General features: G+C 43.7%; 1 long non-coding RNA gene across 2 annotated transcripts; it reads right to left on the bottom strand.

Moving 5' to 3' along the window:
* Nucleotides 1-4,859: 4,859 nt before the first annotated feature.
* Nucleotides 4,860-7,964, bottom strand: LOC123925987. 2 transcript variants are annotated; one of them, XR_006815135.1, is made up of 3 exons: nucleotides 7,884-7,964; nucleotides 5,733-5,892; nucleotides 4,860-5,007 (listed from the first exon to the last, which is right to left on the bottom strand). It is a non-coding gene; the product is annotated as an uncharacterized LOC123925987 (long non-coding RNA). The 2 variants fall into 2 exon arrangements; XR_006815136.1 differs by lacking the exon at nucleotides 7,884-7,964 and adding an exon at nucleotides 6,807-6,850.
* Between the last annotated feature and the right edge of the window lie 8,405 nt (nucleotides 7,965-16,369).

A 16,369-nucleotide genomic window follows, 5' to 3' on the forward strand; every position in this document is an offset into this window, starting at 1 on the left:
TATCTAGCACCTTGAGAATTGTCATTCTGAAGTCTAAATCTGACATATTGCCTATGTCTGTACTGATTAGATCCCTAGCCTTTGGTATTGCCTCTTGTTCGTGTGTGTGTGTGTGTGTGTGTGTGTGTGTGTGTGTGGTGAGGTTTTCTGCCTTGTTTTTTTTTTTTCCTAGATAAGAATATATGAAGGAGAGAGTAAAATATTAAAAAGGTGGCAAAGACCCTAGGGAAATATGCTTTAACTAAATCAGAAGAGACCCCAAATTGTGGGGGGAAGAAAGGGGATAAAAAGAAGTTCAGGGAAAAAAATAAAAATATATAAAAAAGGAAAATATATATATTACACTGGTGAAGAGAACAGAGTCACAGAGTCACCCACTTAATTCTGGGAGTATTGTGGTCTCTTAGAAGAAACTACCTTCCAAAATTTTAAAGAATTATATGTATATATAATTATTAATTATTATAGAATTATATACAATTATATATATTATAGAATTATTAATTATATACATATATATATTTATATACATATGCATACACAAACAAAATACACAAAATAAGGGTAAACATGAAGAAGGGATGGAATATGACTATAAAGATGAAATTAAAAAGAAAATTTCTAAAATAGGAGTGGATAAGATAAGTTGGTTTGAAGTATAAAGAAAAAGAAAGTGGAGAGAATTTTCTCAGGCTGGAGACTAGAACAAATCCCTGTGCCTGATTATGGTATATTTTGATCTATTAGAAGAAGTTGTATCCCAAATTTTTTTTTAGAAGAGAAAACCTTGTGTGTATAAAAAAGTCAAGTTAGATACAATGAAAGGTAAAATATGCCTATATTAATGAAGGTTCAAAAATATTTTTTATGAAAGGTAATGTTAAGATAAACTAGATAAAAATGATAAAAGAGGAAAGATTAAAAATTTTAAAAAATTTTAGCATAAGATAAAAATAAAATAAAAAAATAATTAACTTTGCAAGACTAAAGAATCAGGGGGAGAAATCCATGAATTCCATGTTTTGCTTTCTCCTCCTCTGGAATTCCACTGTTCTGCTTGGTAAGCAAACTTGGTCTTGGCTGGATTTCTTGCTGATCTTCTGGGGGGGGGGGGGTCCTGTTGTAGTGATTCTCGATTGTCTTTGTCCAAGGCAGAATTTCACTGCCCTTACCAGGGGCTGGGCTAAGTAATCCACTTGGGTTCACTTTCAGGAGCTTTTGTTCCCTGAATGCTTTCTATAGAGTTCTGGAGGATGGGAATGAAATGGCTGTCTCCCAATCTCTGGCTTGGAGCAGCTGAGAGCTTGGGGCCCCACTCCTCAGTGCACCCTTGGAGGAAAGCGCTCGATCACTCCTGTCTCCCTGGCCTCTGGCCATGCTCCGAGCTCACCCAGCCTGTGGCCAAGCTTCTCTCTCTCTGGCACACAGCCCTGTCAGGAGTCTCCAAACCCAGCAGATCCCTGCACTCTTCCAGGGGGGTCTTCCCAGATCTTGTGGGGTCCCCACTCAAAGAGCAGTGTCCTGACTGTCCCATGGATCACAGTTTAAGGTAACCCCTAGTTAAGAGCTCACTCCTTGGCTCCATTTCTGTAACTGGCTTCACCGCTCTAACACCTGTGAGCTCTGTGACACTCGGACACTCCTGATCCTTCTGTGATCCCGCAGGACCTGAGAACATGCTGTCCCAGCATGGGCTTCACCCCGACTTAGGCTCTGGAGTGATGTCCCTCAGTGGAGCAGACATTAAAAGTTCTGATTTTGTGCTGCATTGCCCAGCTGCTTGCTGGGAGCCGGCCCCTCCCCCCGCGGTCTCTCTTCCTGTGGCTGTGTATTCACTTCTCCACAGGTCCTGCCTTTCAGAAAGTGGTTGATTTTCTGCTTCTAGAATTGCTGCTCTTCTTCCCTTCGATCTCCTGTTGGATTTGTAGCTGTTTGGAATGGTTTGATAAACTAGCTCATCTCCTGCTACCTAATGTCATCTCAGCCTGCTACTCCTCTGCCATCTTGACTCCTCCTCCTGCATTCATTTGTAGAAAATCTAGCACCTGGTCCTAAATTAAGGAGTACATCTTACCTAATATTAAACCTAATAGTGGCATTTTGTGTAATGGGGGAAGAGGTGAGGTCATGAGCACGTTTTCACAGGCTTCTCACCTATGAAACTTCATCTCTCTCCAGCCTTTGTACATCGTCCTTCTATGCAAGTTGTATTTACTATCTAGAGAGTTTCCATGATTCTTGATTTCTCCAACATTATCATTCAAAGATAATTTTTTGAATTTATAAAAGGTCCTATGATACTTACTTATGGCCTTCATTTTTCTAATGTTGATGTGTTACCAGGATTCGCCACTGAAATGTTAATACTGTTCTGATGTTAAAAAAAAGAAAAGAAAAGGAAAAAAGAAAGAAAAAGGAAACATATCCAAAGCAGATGACATTGTGATTGAAATGCACAGTTGCAAAGACATCTGCTTGAGTAAATTTAGAAAAATGATTAGGTTTTTTCCCCTTAAAGCATTTCTTTGTTATCAAGCATCCATCAGACATATCAAAATGGCTAGTATATTTTTGAAAACTTTTTCAAATCTGTCCTAAAGTGAAATTCTCATATAAAATGATTTATAATCAAGTTTAACATATTAAATCTCCTCACTTAACAGATATTTGGAAAGAAAAGACTATTAGGAAATCTTTCTGGAGGAGAAAAATATGTTTTTGGTGTCTACAGTAATATAGCATCTGGAAAATGAGGACATTGGGTTTCTTGTTTCTTAGATGTTGAGTTTGGCATTTCATCCTTAGGGAGGGGCATCCTTTTTTTCTTATGAATTTTAGATAGATGCAGATTCTCAGGAGCACAGCATACATATTGAGTGAATTCAAAATTTTAGGGTAAGAGTTGATATAAAAATTTAATTTTTTAGATCATAGCTGTCTTTTTTAAGAAAATAAGTATGCAAAGATCAATAAAAATAGACTATGTCACAGAAGTTCACTGGGGCTGGCTCTCTGTGGCAATATCCAAGTGAAGATCCACAGTGTGTCTAGCATACAAAAAGATCTTACTTCTGAGGACAGGCACAATGAGCTTATCTGATAGGAAAATTTGCATCAAAAGTTGAATTTTTGCACATATTAAAATTAATAGAATAATCATGAGAACTAGGACTGATGTGCAGGCACAAGATAATTTAGTCAACCTGAAGAAACCCCAAATCCTTCTGAACTGAAAAACTCTGATGAGTGACAATTAGAAAGTAAAATACCTTAACTTTTAGACTATCTGGAAACTAAGAATTGGCAGTTCTAAACATACAGAAACATTCCAGTATGGATGTTCAAAAGGTAAACAAATGATCTCTGATAGCAGAGACAGAATTTGGGGGCAAGAAATGGTTAAAATTAGATGGGGGAAGATCTACCAGGCATTCTCCTTTGTGTCTGGTAGCAACACCCATGTAAGAGGAGTTGAAGGGAATCACAGTGGATAGGTGGGGCAGATTATGATTTCATAAACAGTGAATAAGCTCTTTAAGAAGACAGGGAGGTCTCTTTATATTTTAGAAAGATTTTGAGGGAAGAAGGGTAGAATTTTAACATTTGGATTCATAACACATTAGTTAAATTGAAAACATTGTACTAAACAACATTCCTGAAAAATGCTCATGGAGATATTAATGAACAAATGATTTTGTTTATTCCACAAATAGTGATTGACTGCTGACCCTGAGCCTATGCTGGGTATAAGCCCAAGAATGAGGAATGGTAGAATCGTTTGATAAGTATTTAACATCAATAATGGCAGGAGTTGCAGTTTTCACATGGCCCTTGATACAAAAATTTTCTGCAAAATAGAAAAGAATGGGAAGTAGAAAACTATGTGGTCATCACAGTTTAACGGTATGACTTGTTCAGTAAATATGTGTTGGTTTGATTTTGTGTAAATTGTATCCAATTTGTGTAAATTTACACAAAACAAAACAAAAATCTGAAATTCTCCTGCAGACAACATCAAGAGTTGCTAAGTGTTTCTCTCATTCTTTGGGACCTTTTGGTCTCTCATTTCCCGCACTCAGTCTTGGGCTCTGTCTTCTGGAACACGTGAATTCAATTTTCTGTCATCAGGAAAACATGATCCTTTCTGGTATGTGACCTATGGATGGAATTATAAAGCTCTAAAGCCCTGCACTCTTCCCTGGTTAGAATCTTGAAACACATACCCAGTTCATATCAGGTTCCCCATTTGTTACTGAGAAAGGGTCTTAGACACCTGGGGCTCTCACATTATCTTCTTTTTAAAAAGTGCCCACCCAGGGGGGCCTGGGTGACTCAGCCCATTAAGCACGTGCCTTCAGCTCAAGTCCTGATCCCAGGATCCTTGGATGATAATTAGCCTAGAGACAAGATGGGGCTCCCTGCTCAGTAGGGAGACTGCTTCTCCTTCTCCCTCTGTCCCTACCCCTCTCCCTCCACCCATCCTCTCCCCCTGCTCTCACTCTCTCTTTCAAATAAATAAGCTAAAAACAAAAACAAAAGCAAACAAACAAAAACCCAACTCTGCCCCAAATCATCAAAGGTACATGCTATGTTTTCTACTGGAAACACCCACCTAGGACATCACAAAGCATTCTTTTGAGTATCATTATGGGTTCCTGAATGTTTGTTTATTCAAAGTCTTATAATCCATATCAGTCATTCTGATCTTGCTAGACAGTCACACTGGGTTGTCTCCAGCATCTGGTGGTATTCATTTTCCAGGGCTGCTACAACAAAGTACCACAAACGAGGTGGCTTAAAATAACAGACATTTATTTTCTGATTTCTTAAGTTTGTAAGTCTAAAATCAAGGTGTTGGTGCTCCCTCTGGACAACTCCCTGACAGAATCCTCCCTTGTTTCTTCTAGCTTCTGGTGGCTCCAGGGATCACTTGGCTTATGGCTACATGACTCCAATCTCTGCCTCTGTTTTTACATGGCCTTCTTTGTGTCTTCTCCTCTTCTGTCTCTTATAAATAGAAGACAGTCATTAGATTTAGGGACCACCCAGATCATCAAAGATGATTTACCTCGAGATCCTTAATTACATCTATAAAAATCATTTTTCTAAGAAATAGTCACAATTCCATGTTCCTCAGGTCGGATGTGGACATTTCTATCATCCAGGCATGCAAACACATTTCTTCTAGTTGTTAGAGCCTTTCTGTTTTTAGAGTTGTCAAAATAGCATAGATAGAAATAGCTCTTATTCCATTTTCTGTAATAAACTTTTAGCGAGTGCTTCTGGAGGTCAAATATTATGCTAGTTATGAGAATACAAAGTTATGTCACATCTCTTGGGTTTCCTCCCAAGTTACAGGTTCCCTTGAGTGAGAAAAATGGTGCTCCAAGTGGACGGAAAGCCCATGATTTTAAAGAGCCAGCTTAAGTACTCGCTCAAATGTCCATATTTGGAGCGTCAGAGAATCCAGAGAATCGAGAGGCCAGTAAATATTCCTACAGATCTCTTGTAAGAAATCTCCAGGCCATTTTCCATTTCAAAGTCTTGCTCCAGGTTTCAGACACCTAATCTGCAAAAGCATACCAGCCTGAGAGTCAGGTCCCTCAAGTTCTATTTCTGGTTCTGCTACTGGATTGCTGTGGGACCTTGCTCAACACAGCGAAGGTGGGTGCGCTTCCTACAAAGCAAGAGACAAGAGCCCGAGGAGTCCTCTGAGCAAGGCTACCTCATACCCCAGTGAAGCTGGATCCCAGGAACCAAGTGTACCCGCTGGACTCCTCACGCAGAGTCTAAGGATGATCTTCCCGCTGCCAAAGCCACTGATGTTCATGTGAAGCTGGAGCTTCATTTTAGTTTGGTCAAAGGGACTCGGACTCCCTCCTTTGTGTGAATCTAGAAGTCAAAGGAAAAATAGTTTGCATTTTAAAGCCTTGACTTTTTCTTACTGAGATGTTCTTGTGGTTCACGTTGCACTAGAGGAAAATGGGCTGGTGGTCCAGAGCAAGGAGTGAAGCATTGGGAGCTCTGGGCCTCTTCCTGGACGGGGCAGGCGGGTGCTGTCCAGCAGCTTGGGGACTCTGGAAAGACCCCGCACCTCGCCTCCTGAAAAACTACATTTCCCGAGAGGCCTTGCCGCCCACAGCGGGGGGAGGAGCAAGAAGGAGCTCAGAGCCAACTCGCGAACTAGCGCCCTCCGTTGGCAGGCTCGTGTGGGCTGCGCTCGCGCGGCGTCGGAAGGGCTGACTCCCATCTCCCGCAGTGCGGCGGCGGCGATTCCGCGCGGACACAGCTTTTTTGCGCCAACTTTCGCAGTACCCGCCAGCCTCTCCTCCCTGGAGCCACCGCTGAGGTGGCTGAGGCGGCTGCGGCGCAGGCAAAGGCCGCGGTCGCCGGCGGTTGGCGAGGGGTCCGCGCGACAGGGGACCCGGATCCTATGTGGTTATTGGCAGGGCGCAGGCGCCCCTGCCCCGGCAGCTGGCGGTTTCCCGTAGCGGCGGAATGTTCTTTGGAAGGAGCCACGGAGTTGCGAAGAAGTCCACTCAGAAGGTGCTGGACCCCGAGAAGGACGGGCTGACGCGCTTGAAGCACCTGCGGGCGCTGCTGGGTGAGGCCCGCTCTGGGACCCCGGGTTCGGGGGTTTCTGCCCTGACGTGGGCCGGGGGAGGGTGGGGCTGGGATGCCCATCGCATGGGGTCGGGGGGGGGGGGGTGTGCTGTGAGACCTTCCTTTCCGGGGCCCAGCACTGTTCCCGACAGCGGGCAGTCTGGACCTCGGACTCTGCCCTGCCGCCCAGAGCGTAAACTCACCCCGGATTTGAGCCCGGTCTCCTCAAGGCCGGCGGAGCCGCCACTTTCCCCTCCCTGACAAATCCTGCACTCCAGGTGCTACACAGAGACACGCGCGCGCACACGCACACACACACGCACACACACTCACACAAAACATAAACTGACACCTCCCCCTCTCGCTTTTTAATTTTTATTTCTGACTGTGACACCCGAAGTAGCGTTCCCAGCCCAGACTTAACTGAACTGTCCTCTCAGTTCAGTGGGCTCCCTCCCCTTAAATTTTATTTTTACTTTAGAGTCGGAGTCTTCAGAGAGACGGAGCCTCCCAGCGCTCCCAGTGTAAATTTAATTGAGCTGTCATCTATCTTCCCGCGCTCCTCATTTTTATTTTAATTTTGGGTCTCGCCGCTTGGGCTTCCTTGTGTGGTTGGTGTGAAGGGGGCTCCTCCTGTTTGTGGAGGGAGGGGTGGCTTTCCTGGGTTCAGGGAGGCTGCTGCTGCTTTCTTGCCAGGATGACAGTGATAGTTCTTTGCCGCTTTTGGTTTTTAGGGACTGCTGGCTGGAGGTTCTGTGGCGCCCAGGGGGCCTGCAGGGACCTGGGATGAAGCTCATCCTGGTGGCTGTGAAGTGTCCCCAAGGCTTCCTGTCCCCTGCTGCATGTGATCTCTGGCTGCTTTGCTAGGCTGTGTTCTGTTTTCCATTTTCTTCCCTACTTAGTCTTAACTTTGGTTTAGGACCAAACACCTGTGCTACCTGTGCTGTCCCTAGTGTTTCTGGAGGCTGAGAAAAGGACACCCTGTTTCCTCTGGATGTCTTTTTTATTCGTAAAATGAGGTAGAAAACACACTTGAGGAAATAGGACATAAAATAATTCATTTTATATGTGAGAATTTTAAATAAAGATCTTGTTAATGAGATTAAAAGTTGCTAATTATTTCTGTTTATACCCTGTGAAGTACCTCTGAGGAAACACACACACACACACACATACACACACACACCCCTGGTTCCCAAGTGAGGTTATTTACAATCTCGGATTCCTTGAGGTTTACACTATCTCGTTCAGTTTGGAATGAATGTAAATTAATTACTTACTGTTAGGAGAGATTAGTTTTCAAGAGTTGTGAAAGTGAAGTGTGGTGTCCTTGGTAAACTGACCTGTCTCCTCCCTGTAGTAAAATCTCATGCTCACACAGGTTGCCTTGTGCAGAGTTCTTCTAGTGACGATAAATGGTACTGCAGGGACACTTGATAAAGGAACAGATTTGATACTCTGGGGACTGTTTCTGTGGTAGGGAATTTGAACTTTTGTTCTGTCCAAGTCTGCAGGAATATGTTGGCCCCATTTTGTAAAGCCGGAATCAATTAAACCTAGATGAGTTTGGTTTCTTAGAGATGCACAGTACATTGTTACCATTCTGAGAAAGTAGTTCATTTTCAATTCTGTGTAATTGTGGTTTCACTTTAAGGTGCAGTATTTTATTTTGAGGAACTTTCTTTTTTCATTTCATTGAGTTCATGATGCTACTTAAAAAAAACAAACAAAAAAAAGGCCTCTTGACCTGAAAGACAAGAATTAGCCAAGAGCAAGGAAACTATTTGAAGGAAATGAATGGGCATTATCGTTGTATTTGTATTTGCATATTTCTTGTAATACTCTTGATTTTCACATATTTTGTCTTCAAGCAGTAATAAAGATGTTCTTTTTTACAAAGATGATACCACTGACCTGGATTTCCAGTCGTTGGCAACATCACTTTGGCTGGTTGCTTAGCCTGTCTTTGAACCTCAGTTTCTTTACTCTGTCAGATGGATATGGTCGTGTCTACTTTGTAAAATTTGTTGTGAGTATACGGTATAAATGACTTCAGCTTGCAGCAGGCATGTAATAGTTTCCTCTCCTATTACTGGCCCTCCATCATGAACAGACTAGGAAAAGTACTTTGATAGGTACTTTCCCACACCACCCTTGGTATTTGGATAGTTGCTGTAAAGTTGTTCTCTCTTTCTAAAAAATTAGTCTGTGTTAAAGACAACACAACTGCGAGACACCCAACGAACTGTGGAAAGTAGAGTAGTTCTCATTCCGGTTAGAACTTGTTTAGCTACTTTAATCTGACTCTGTATTGGCCAGATATCATTAACCTTATTTTACAAGGGTGGAGACTGAGGACCAGATAGACCTTACAAGGGGCCAAGCCATGGATCTATATGCACATGGCCTATATGCGTTGTGTTAGTTACAGGTAGACCAAAGAGCCATTAGGTCCCCTGACTTCCAGTTCTCCCTGCATTGTTGAAATCATCAATGGGAGAGTAAATGAGTCAACAAAACAAAACAGAAACCAAAAAAATTCTGTGTGTTGCTGTCTTATTCCAGCAAAGATGTCATGTTTAATTAAAGGTTGAGTCCCTACTACAAATCCCCATCTATAAATGGTATTGATGTAGCAAGAAGAATGATGTACTATGAAGCATATAGTATGGTATGTAATTAGATAGTGGCTTCTATGTTGGACTCCATTTTAGGATTCCAAAGGGTCAGAAAAGATCATGAAGGGTAGCACAAACAGAAGGGCCTTTTGAGGAAGGTTTTCCTCATGCTGATCCCTGAAGGGTGGCTAGACTACTGAGCCACATGTGTAACTTCAAATTTTTTAGGAGCCACATTTAAGAAAGTAAGAAGAAAGAGGTGACATTAATTTTAATAATGCATTTTATTGAATCCCACACCTCTAGTCTGTATTATATCAGCAGGTAACCAATATAAAATATTACTATTTTTTGCGTTCTGTTTTTCATATCAAGTCTTTGAAATCCAGTGTGTGTTGGACACTTCTAGCACGTCTCATTTTACACTAGCTGCATTTTAAGGGCTCAGTAGCTGTATGTGGCTAGTGGTGGCATACGGGACAGAGCAAGGTTAGCATTTGGGAAGTGCAGCAGGAAGGCAGTTCCAAGCAAGGGGAGATGGAAGCTGGTCGTGGAAATACACATGGCAATGGTATAGAAAGGTGAGGTACACCAGCCTGCTCTTCCTCCTGTCCAGTAGGGGAGTCCCAGGGTAACATTGGTCATGAGAAAGAGTGGTAGAGTTCTTGCCCTGAGGGTGTTCACAGTGTCAGATGTGTGACTGGAGTGCTATGTAGGCCAGGGGTAGGGACAGGACAGTGAGTTGGACTGGGGGATCTTGCTAGGGGGAGAGGAGTGGCAGCCTGACTGGCAGAAGCTGAGGCAGTTTGGGGGCCAGATCACAAAAGGTCCTGTTTGTCTGAGTTGGAAGCTCCTATCTTACTTTGCAGGTGAGAGGGCCCTCTTGAAGAACTCTTAGCAGGTCAAATGATAAGATTTGCGAGCTGCCTGGCTGTCAGCAGGGCCAGGAAAATGGATTGGGGGTAGGTGGTGATGGGACGGGTGACACTGCTGGCAGAGAAAGAAGAGACAAATGACAAGGGTCTGAAATAAGATACTCCGGGAACGGAGAGGAGGGTGGGATTTCAAAGGGCCAAGGCAGTGGGAACTAGTGATTGTCTCAGTGAAGTAATGAAACAAGTTTATTGAAGCTAGGCGAGGAGTGATCAGTCTGAAGCAGAAGAGATCTGGGAGAAGGGGCCTCAGTCAAGGCAAATTGAGTCACATCAGGGCTTGGTCCCAATATTTGGAACCAGAGTGGAGAGGAGTCTCTCACAAATGCTCTCTACATATTGATGGAGTAAAGTGGACCATTTTAGTCTATTTCCTTTTAAGCATTTGTTACTTTAGGTAGGGACAAATTCACTTACAATTTTTTGAAGAGATTTTATTTATTGGGGCGCCTGGGTGACTCAGTGGATTGGGCCGCCGCTGCCTTCGGCTCAGATCATGATCTCAGGTCCTGGGATCGAGCCCTGTATTGGGCTCTCTGCTCAGGGGGGAGCTTGCATCCCTTCCTCTCTCTGTCTGCCTCTCTGCCTACTTGTGATCTCTCTGGATCACAAGTAGGCAGAGAGGCAGACAGAGAGATCACAAGTAGGCAGAGAGGCAGGCAGAGAGAGAGGGGGAGGCAGGCTCCCCGCCCAGCAGAGAGCCCAATGCAGGGCTGGATCTCAGGACCCTGGGATCATGACCTGAACTGAAGGCAGAGGCTTTAACCCACTGAGCCATCCAGGAGCCCCTCACTTACAATTTTAAATGTTGCCATTTAAAGTTATTTTATGAGTCGCATTTTCCTCTCATTTTTATTAACTACAAACATTTGTTGAAACTGTGTGCTGTAAGTTAGCTTACCATTTCCTGGATGGCTGAATTGTTTCCTTCCTTTCTCTCTTTCTTTCTTTTTTTCTCTGATCTTGGTAATACTGCTCTAAGCATCTTGGGAAACAGCTTTTTCTCTAATTTGTGTCATTTCCTTAGGACAGATTCCACTGAAGTCAAACTGCTGGATTTGAACATGTTTATGACTCAGTTGACTGCTCTCATTTCCTAAATGTTGCTCCCAGTGAGCCTGCTAGCAGCAAGGATTGAGACTACCATGTGCACTGTAGTCCGACTAGCAATAGACACATTGGTGTAATTTGATCATTTGAGGTAGGCATCTTGGAGAATGGGAGTGCCAGGAGGAGGGCCAGAGGAGTTAGGAGGAGATCCTGGCTAATGATAAGGAAAGACAAATTTAGTGTTAGGGGCACTGATTTTGCGAAAAGGGCAAGATCCAAGTGGAGATGTCTAGGAGGTTGTTGGACGGGGGGTCTGGACCGTAATAGTAGGGTAGAAAGCTATGGTATGGTTGTTTATTTTCATCCTGGTTCGATCACATCTTCTCGCAACCTCTGATGCAGACAGTGTTCCTACCCTCCACTGAGAGGGTGCAGAAACTGAGGCTCATGAGCTTAACTGCTTGTCTGTCAGCACCCAGTCGGTTAGCGGCAGAGCTGGGATTCCTGATTCTAAAGGCCGTGCCGTACCTCTGCTGGTTATCTGACCCAAAAGCATATTTATATATCAGAAAATATATTTACCCACCACACTGGATATTAATGTAGAAACAAAAGCCCTAGGGTTTTTGCATGTCTCCCAAAAATATCGCTTGGACTTGTGCTGTTCTCTTCCTAGCCTATTTTACTAGATTCTTCTAGGGAGACTTGATGCTATACTTGATTTCAGGATGGCAGAAGATAAAAAGACTCCCTTTGTGTTTTCCTGTTCATTGGCCTCTCTGGGCCTTGGGCAGGCTGAGCAGGTGGTAAAATATTCGCATGGCTGTTAGTGCCAAAGGACACTCTACAACTAGAGCAAAGTCTGAGGTGTAATTTCAGGCTCTTCAGGACATCTTTGTTTTGTCTCTCTCATTTAGCCTTGTTTGAAGCAAAGTCACCTTGTCATAATGCTCACTTTCATAATTTTTCATCAGTTACTAACATTTTATATTTGTAACCTCAGGAACATGAGGTGAACTTTGGACACAGATGTATGTATCAGAAATACACTACTCCCTGCCTCTCGGGCTCAGGGATGTCTGGACTTCCGATGAGGGAAGTGTGAACTGAGGATAAAAGTCCAATGGAGCTCAGATGTGTAGTTTGGGACAACTGAAAAAGGCTGACTTCCTCCTTTTATTCTGAGAAAAGAGTTAATTGATAGGTCCAGAATATTTTGATGTAAGCCTTTTTTTTAACTTGTATTTTGATTTTGTGTGTGTGTGTGTGTGTGTGTGTGTGTGTGTTTAAAGATTGTATTTGTTCATTTGGCAGACAGAGATCACTAGTAGGCAGAGAGGCAGGCAGAGAGAGAGGAAGAGAAGCAGGCTCCCTGCTGAGCAGAGAGCCAGATGTGGGTTCAATCCCAAAACTCTGAGTTCATGACCGGAGCTGAAGGCAGAGGCTTTAACCCACTGAGCCACCCAGGCTCCCCTGATTTTGTTTGTGTTTTACTTGTAATTGGGCATGGATCCTTTTACTAGCTGTTTAGAATACTGACCTTTCTACAGATAAAACTGTAGAGAATTGTTTATTTTTAAAAAATTATCTTTCAAAATGGCAAATTGATTCCATTTAAATTTTAAAATTTTTTAAAGAAGGAATGTGTTATTGTACTGTAAAATTAATACTATATAAAAGTAGTAGACAACTATGCTGTCTTCAGATTTAAAAGAAATTTCAGTTCCATACACATTTTCTCAACAATGTATGAGTGAGTGTGTGTGTGTGTGTGAGTCTATGTCTGTCTGTCTGTCTTCTCGGGGGTGCTGTGTATTCAGATATTAATAGGGCAGAATCCCAGAACCTATGCCTCTTGGAGAGGTTGCCAGTGCTTCCTGAGGGAGATGCGGTCTGAGGTGGATTTGGAGTGATGAATATGGGGTTTCCCCAGGGTACAGATTGGGGATGAGGGGTTTGCAGAGAGAGGAACTTGTGTGAAGGTAATGGTGTGGCCACCATGGAGTTAAGTGTCCAGTGGCTTTTATCCTGTGGTGTGGTAGTTGTTGGGAACCAGGAAGACCTAAGTAGAGGTCAGGGGCCAGATCCGGTTTTGCCCCCTTGATGATTGGCCCAAGAGTCTCAGACTTTCTGAGATTTGAAACATGAGTGCCAGGGGAGTGTGAGCTCCCACGTTCTGGATTGCAAACCCTGAGGGTGTAGCATGGGCTGCCAGCGTTCATCTTTCCCCAGCGTGGAGGGAACCTACCTCAGATGGAATCCATAATGAGAGGGAAGCGGGGCAGAGAGATGGAAGGTGAGAGGAGTGCAGCGGACCCTTTGTGAGCCGAGAGGTCCGGCTGTGTCTGTGCCATCTCCAACTTTGGGTTTCTTGGTTGCAGGTGCCAGTAACACTCTGTTTTTGCTTCAGCTAGCTTGAGTCATAGTTCTGGGTCTTGAAATGGAAAGAATACAGATTGATATGCCAGAAAGAGAGGGAGGAAATCCCAGGTCAAGGATGGGCAGTTGGGTGGGTATATGTGGATATGCTTTTTCTATTTTTTAAGAGCTGAGCCAATTGAGCTTGTGTGTATATGTAGAAGAAGGAACTAATGAAAGAGCAAAATTGAAGAAGCAGTGCAGAGAAGGGGAATACAAATGGAGAAAGGTGGGGCCTTCTGTGGGGTGAAGGGTGTGGGGCAGGAGATCAGGCTTGACAAGAGGGACATCACTTTGTCTAAGGCCACTTGGAGGAACTAAGAATGGGGTCCTAGATGTGGAGGGAGCTCTCTTGTCATGGCTTGTGTTTTCTCTGTGAAGGTAAGAGGTAGACCTGGCAACTGAGCCACTTTTCTTGCCCGTGTAGTAATAGGAACTGAGGGTGTCCTGTTCCCTCTCCCATGCCTTAAAACAAAGGAAATACTGTAATCAGTAAGACCTGTTACTGATTAGTGTTGTTCTTTGGGGGAACACTCTCATAAATGCATTTAACTTATGCATTCAGTAATTGGCCTGAAGCCAGGAAATGTATATATATATGTAAAACAAGGACAGTTAGGGAGTGTACATATTGTTTGGCCTTCCACTCAGTGACTATTTGTCCCGGAGTGCAGTGGGTGGGCCCAGGGAAGTGCTGTGTTCTCAGTGGTCTTCTTTCCTTCATGCCTCTCCTCTGTGGGACCATCTGTCCTGCTGGGTGTGGCTCTAGTTGTTAAGGGTATTTTTGATCTTCTCCATTTTTGCCTTGAATGCCACTTCACCTCACCTAAGATGTCTTGGGATTATACATATTTGTGCGGCACCTTGCCCTTTGGCAGTGTTTTCTTATATTCTCATTGGATCAATATGCTGCCTGAAGCTCGCAGTTCAGAAAGGACTGACTTTTAGATTCTTAGTCAGACTTTGTTTCTGACTTAGATCTGAATGTCCATTTCAAGTTTTTAACTGTGATTTTTATAAAAGAGAGATTTCATAACCATTTTTATGTCTTTTGTATTGTTTTAGAAACTGAACCCACATCTGAAAGGTATTTTAAAAGTAGTTGTAATTTGTGACAGTAAATATTTCATTTCACTATTGCTACTGTGCTTTAGCCTAAAAAGATAAGGAGCCCTATGATACCGTCTTGCGTTTGATTTTAAGTGATGGCACATATTCACTGAACGTCAGCCAGGGTTTCAAGGACAAATAGGTACTAGTGACACTGCCTGTGCCCCACCGTGGGACCATGAGCATGTGTCACTCGGGCTTCTGCTGTGGGGATCATGACTGACTGATGGCTCCAGCTTCTGCCCTCTGGATTCACCACCGCTTCTTAGCCAAAGCTGAGCTTCTCTTGGGCTATTTGCAGTTACTGAGCAAGTGAGGATACTACTGTGGTCCACTCATGCAAGATCCAGATGCCTCTGAAGGGCGACTCTGGCTTGAGGACTCCCAATGTGTTGGTCAAGACCCTCTTAGGACTGAGTTGGGAGTCTGAGATCCTTCCTTCCCACCCTCCTGTCTCCTTCCCTGGTCTCCTTCACAGGGGGTCAGACCTGCATTGTGGTTCAGCCTCCCCATGCCTTCTCAGGTCTCTCCCTTTTCCCCTTCACAGCCAGTTCCCCCAATAAATCTCCTACACATGTAATGATGTCTTGGGGCCCCCTCTCAGGGAGCCCAAACTGACACGCCATCCCTTTCCCCAGAGGTGTTGTCCATCCTACCATCGAAAACCCTTTCAGGAGACAGCATGAGGACACTACATTTTCCACATAAACTTTCTTTATCCCTCTGCCCTGCGATGATATTTCCTCAGAATTCCCATGGCATTTTGAACTTTGTGTTTGGCATTTACGGCCTTTGGCTTTGTATCTGCTGGATCGCTCCTCCTGGATGATAAATACACTGAGAACTTGAAGAGCTGCTTCTTCACCTTGATTCGTTTGGTAACAGACTTCTTTATTTGTAATCGTAATAATTAGCATTTAATCAGCACTTTCCGTGTGCCCAGCACTGCCAGAAATACTTTTACGTGAATTAACTCAGGCAGTCCTCCAAATGGGGTAGGTAATATTCTCCTCATTTTACGGATGAGATCCAGAGAGGTTAAGAGTCTTGTCCAGGGTGACATAGCTGGTAAGTGACAGAGGCAGGGTTTGAATCGAGGCGGCTGGCTCCATGGTCCTGTTGTTCGTTTAGCAGCTATTTTTTATTCCGACAGAATATGTTCCAGGTGCTATACCCAGTGTTGGCGTTGCCAGAGCTTGCAATCCAAGTCTAGAATTAACAACTATTTAAAAATTAAACCCCAAAACGTGATTTCCAAATAGGCAGGTGTACGTCTCTGGGAGACTAACAGCTACCTGATATTTTGAAAAATTTCTAAAAGCCTTCCTGCCCCAATGATTGTTTTCACAAGCCAATGTTTCCCATCATTAAAGTAGTGTTTTGAGACCAAGAATTAAGGTCTCCTGAAAGAGTCCCTTGACCTTCTCCCTTGTGTACATGCACTCATTATCACACCCACCCCTCTGACCCCAAAGAGAAGAGCTGTAAGAGAGGATGAAGTGTGGACGAAAAGGAGAAGAGATTAGGCAAAGAGGTGGGAGGAGAGGGACAGCCTGACCAGAGGGCTGTTGGGAAGGATAGGCTTGGGTGAGGCTTCTTTCATGGAAACCAAATTGCAGAGACGCTATTGTAAAATTT

Source organism: Meles meles, chromosome 15, assembly GCF_922984935.1.
Source record: "Meles meles chromosome 15, mMelMel3.1 paternal haplotype, whole genome shotgun sequence".
Lineage (NCBI taxonomy): Eukaryota > Metazoa > Chordata > Mammalia > Carnivora > Mustelidae > Meles > Meles meles.